The sequence below is a fragment of the Microtus pennsylvanicus genome, chromosome 8, assembly GCF_037038515.1.
Source record: "Microtus pennsylvanicus isolate mMicPen1 chromosome 8, mMicPen1.hap1, whole genome shotgun sequence".
NCBI classification, from domain to species: domain Eukaryota; kingdom Metazoa; phylum Chordata; class Mammalia; order Rodentia; family Cricetidae; genus Microtus; species Microtus pennsylvanicus.
Window position 1 is genome coordinate 10,798,636 of NC_134586.1, and position 5,548 is coordinate 10,804,183.

At 37.6% G+C, this 5,548-nt stretch overlaps 1 pseudogene; it reads left to right on the forward strand.

Moving 5' to 3' along the window:
• The first annotated feature begins 4,726 nt into the window (after window positions 1-4,726).
• LOC142855429 (dolichyl-diphosphooligosaccharide--protein glycosyltransferase subunit TMEM258 pseudogene) lies at window positions 4,727-4,998 on the forward strand (annotated as a pseudogene).
• The last annotated feature ends 550 nt before the right edge of the window (window positions 4,999-5,548 follow it).

Here is a 5,548-nt window from a genome sequence, read left to right on the forward strand (position 1 = left end):
TCTCATATGTGATAGCTGAACTTTAATTCCTCCCTCTTTTATCCAGGGGAATGACTGTGGCTACCAAGTCTTTTACTGTTCATTAACTTTTGATGACTTCCTCCCTTTTCCTATTGGCAGAGCAAATGACAACACTGAGCTAGTCTTTTGATCTCCAAGGCATCAATAGCTTTCATAGACAGAAAATCTCTTTTTAGCATAGACTATTTTTCCATTTCACCAGAGAAATGAAGCATCTAACTGAATTAAACATTTCTGTTGGGATTGTTTGGATATTATTTACCCTAAATGTGCCCTAAACAGTAAGACTTCATGAAGCATGTGGGTTGCTTCCTCATGTAGAATTTCAAATATGTGAGTGTGGTGGGAGGCTGCTTGTTTGTTCCCGACTGCTCAGCCCTGAAATAATCACAAAGAAACAATATTATTTGTAATACTGTCTGGTCAATAGCTTCAGCATATTTCTGGCTAACTCATATCTTAAATTATCCCATCTCCATTAAACTATGTTACACCGTGAGGATGTAGCTTACCAGGTATAGTTCCAGGATCTATCTCCAGCAGGGACTACAGGACTTCTTCCTGATTCTGCCTTCTTTCTCCCAGCATTCAGTTTAGTTTTCCCAACCTAGCTAAGTTCTACCTTGCTATAGGCCAAAGCAGTTTCTTTATTCATTAACCAATAAAAGCAACACATATACAGAAAGACTTCCTAGATCATCTCCCCTTTTCTGTTTCAATAAAAAGGAAGGCTTTAACTTCATCATAGTAAAATTACATATACAAAACAGGTATTAGGCAAGACTACAGTTACAATATTTATATATAGTTTATCTTTTATCATAACTAAGGAAAACTATAACTAAAACTATCCATATTTTAACTCCTTCAAAGACTCCAGGAAGATATAATATTACCTAAGTAAACAGGAAGTGCACTGTAAGCAACTTCTAAAACTCTAAAATTGACAGAGACATCTCAATGCCTTGACAGTCACCCAACATTCTTCTGTACCACTGGAGTTTCCATCTTCAGCCTACAGGCCCATAGTATCCAGCAGACTTTTACATGAAGCAGGATATTTCAAAGACAGTTCTGCCTATATTGGCAGTTTGTCAGCCATTTTCTTCTTTGTCCTGAAGAATGTCTGGTAGACTCTTTCATGAAATAGGATATCCAAAGGGAAGGACTGTTTCATCTTTTTTAGGCAACTTTAAGCAGTCATTATTTCTGTAGGTCCTGCAAGTGCAGTTCAGGCAAGAGCAGTTTCTTGCCCAAATGGCTAGCAAACTCCATAAAGATCCTCTTGGGTGCCCTTCTTCCTCTTGAAGTTATTGGTGCTGCCAGGAGCAGTTGTGTCTCATTGTCATAAAAAGGCTTAACCTCTTAAAAAATTTTTAAATGCTATATTCTGAAGGTCTCTGAAAGATTTGAAGAATACCTATCTCACTGAAATATATCTCTATATATCTAGAAAACCTAACTAACATGATTAAAAGCTTGACTATTATGGATGACTATTTATTAACCTGTATTTCTTAACTATACATTACATTTTTAAATGAGCTGCACAAACACAATACCTTAATCAAGACCAGAAATATACATATAACAAAATTGACCTTAAATTTGTATCAATAAACCAAGATTTATACCAATTCAAGATATTCATATCTATATCATATCCTCCTTTAAATGTAAACAAAAAAATATGGGTGTTGTTTTCTGTTTTTTATTGGGCAAAGTATTTTTGGGGGTTTGCAGTGACCTTTTTGGGGATCTTGGTTTATAAAACCACATTAGTCTGGAAGGATTCCACATCTTCTGTGGAAACAAAAGCAGAACCTCTTTTCTAAAGCAATAAGTCCTTAGACCTGAATTTTGGAATCAAGATACCTATAGAGTATATATGTTGGTTTAGCTTAGCAGTCCCCAGAATCAATTGTCTCTCTCCATTCAAAGAATTTATAGAAAACACAATAGTCTACATAATCCAGACCCTCTGTGAATTTTTCATCTTTATGTGGCTTATTTTTCTTTATTCCTTTTAATCTATGACTGTCCGTACTCTGCCTCTTTAAAGACATTGTTTCATTTTTAAATGATTTTTTATAATGCTTTATACTCTTTTTCTTCTCTCTTCCAAGCCTACATGTATTTATCCAACGCTGTGACCTATTTAGAGATCTTTTCAATCTGAATTTTTCTTTATTGTGTATCTTTAATCCTTTTCTGAACAGGACTGCATCTTAAAATGCTAAACAGCTTGGCTAGGACTAAGGATGCAACGTCTTTTGGCTCTGCTCAGTCCATTGTGGCAGAGGTCCATTCATTGCATCTGAGACTGCCAGGTGGGAGCCATCTTCACCACCTCAACTCTGATAACCAGTTGGCACACGCAGCCACTAAGTAACTTGTAGCACACTGCCCACAAACCACATTGAAGGGCTTGACCTCCTGAAAGAGCTAGAGTTCATGCTGCCAGCATGACACTAGGAGCTACAATTTTGAAATTGTATTTTATTTTTCCTACTACTGCTGAATCAGGAAGACCTGTATTAAAGGAGCTCCCCATGCTGCCAGCAAACAGAGCCCATCCAAAAAAAAAATGTGGCTAAACTTTGTTTTTTAGTGTCTAGAATTCCCTTTTAAGCTTTGTCAGGTTTTACAGGGATATAGTTGACTATGTTGGCTCCCAGTTTGTCATGGGAGGCCACTTGTTTGTTCCTGGCTCTTCAACTCTGAAATACTCACTCAGAAACCATATTATTTAAAACACTGCTTGGCCAATGACTCTAGCATATTCCTAGCAAGCTCTTACATATTAAATTAACCAATTTCTATTATGTTATATTTTACCACAAGACTCGTGGCCTAGCAGCAATGTTCTGGCTAGTCTATTCCCAGCAGCAGCTACATGGCTTCTCCCTGACTCTGCCTTCTTTCTTTCAGCATTCAGTTTAATTTTCCTGCCTAGCTAAGTTCTGCCATGCTATAGGCCAAAGCAGGGATTTTTTTTTTAAATTCATCAACCAAAAAAAGCAACATATATACAGAAGGACTTCCTACATCATGTGCATATAAATACATTTTAGCTCAATATCGATAAGTAGGAGATGCTTTAAAATATTATGTTGTTTTAGGATCAAATAATATCAGTCATATATCATGACTACAAAGAGAAGTTGAGAGGGCTAGAGGGGCTGGTAAAAAAGGATAAAAATTTAAGAGAAATCACAGTTACACAGTTCTGGATGTTTACTAGAAATTGCTGAACTGCTAACTTTAAAATGAATTCTTTGAAAAAATGTATACTAATAGAGTCAAATTCAATTTTTTTCTTTATTGTACCACACATAAGAATACTAATAACATTTAAAACTCTTTTCTTAGAGTTAGTTCATTTAAGACTAGGAAGTAATTGCAATTAAAATTTTTGGATACATTTATCCTGAAAAACAAAATTAATCTATCATTTCATACAAATTATTTTCCATTGTGCAAGCCATTCTTGCTTTCCTGAAAGCATCTCACCCATCCACCTGTAATTACTCATCCAATGATTGTCTATTGAGTTTAACTACAGAGCACTAATTCCTACTTAGAAATCAATTAGAGTTGCTTAAATGTGGGGGTGAGAGTAGAACACTATGAAAAAGCAATGTATAAGTTGTACAAGGATATCAGTAGGGGTGCGATGAGCAAATGATTTGATGATACATTCCTGTCTACCTTCAGTGTATTTTTTCATGGCTCTGTAAGTCAGTTTGACATTCACAAAGAGACATAGCTCGACTTTCTCAAAGGGCAGCCTTAACTCATCTATTTAAAAAAAAATTTAAAAACATATGTCATTTTGCTTTCATGCACAGGAGCAAAAATAATGTTCCACTGTCTCAGGAAAACACACACAGAAGGTCTTTGAACAAATCCTTCCAAAAATGCACCATAGCTTCTAACTATTCACATGCTTATATGAAAGCTGGTAATTACAATAATTATTCTTCATATTATGTGATAATTTTTGGTAACCTGTCTATTTACCTGATTGTATTATATAAGCTACAAAAAGAGAGAAATTAGAAGTGATGGTTGACCAGCTTGGAGATATGCGTTCAAATACCCAGCACCCATGTAAAGAGTCAGATGTGGCTGTGCACCTGTAACCCTAGTGCCCTTGGGCCTTACGACAGCAGAATTATAAGGACTTTCTGTCTACCAGACTAACTTTGTAGTAATAAGGGCGGTGGGGCTGCGTCCCCAACACCCCAGCCGCCTGCTCGGCTAGCTTATGCCCTGAAATAACAACACACAAACTGTATTCATTTAATCACTGCCTGGCTCATTTCTACCTAGCCTCTTCTAGGCTAACTCTCGCACCTGGACTAGCCCATTTCTTATCATCTGTATAGCACCGGTCTTACTGGGAAGATTCTAGCCTAAGTCCATCCTGGGTCGGAGCTTCATAGCGTGCATCTTCCCTGGAGCAGGGAGCATGGCATCTATCTGAGGTGTCTGCTCTGGAGAGGAGAGCTGTCGAGTCTGAGCTCACTTCCTCTTCCTCCCAGCGTTTTGTTCTGTCTACTCCTCCCACCTATCTTCTAACCAATGAAATGGGCCAAGGCAGTTCCTTTATTAGCCAATGACCTTCCTCCATCATAACTTAAAGCTCAGTGAAAAAACTCTACCTTGTCTTCTTCCAGTGGTTTATCATGTGAGGGGCAAAATGGAGCTCGAGGTTATGAGTAGGTAGACCAGCCTGGTCAACCCGGCTTATCTTCCCACACCTGACTGTGGTACTTCTGGCCATCGGTATGTTCTTCACCACCTGGTTCTTTGTTGTGAGGTCACATCCACCAAGTACACACGTGACATTTACAAAGAGCTCCTCATCTCCTTGGTGACGTCACTCTTCATGGGCTTTGGAGTCCTCTTTCTCCTGCTCTGGGTTGGTATCTACATATGAGTCCCCAAGGGTACCTACCAGGCAGCTTCACCAAGTCCCTGCTTTTGTAAATTATTTTTTTTTACCATTGCTACAAGTGTCTCAACTGCTGTTTACAATAAAGGCAGATGTGTGAAAAAAACAAAACAAAACTCTACCTCAAGGACATAACTTAGTAAGTGGTCAATTAGGAAACCCAGTGTCCTCGTCTGCCCTCCACAGCTGCACATAGATGTGTGTATTATCACACATGCACAAATCACAGTCCTACGAAAAACACAAATACACACAAAATAGAAAGTTTATATACATAAACTGAAGAATGGAGAGAGGCTTGTTTTGTTTAGTTCAGACTCTGATCTTTGGGGCTCTTAATATACCACAGTACACACACAGAAAAACAGTTTTCACATGTAAATCATCACCAGTGTTGCATGAAATTTTCAGAGCAACAAGCAGAAACTAACATGTTAGTAAATTTTAAAATCTGTGTCAGGTCAGTTCTACTCAAATGCACAAAATGCTATGTGATAATTTAGGACTTTTCACAGTAGAAAGGACATATTAATGCCACTAAAGTTTTGTGCATTGTCATTTATTTAT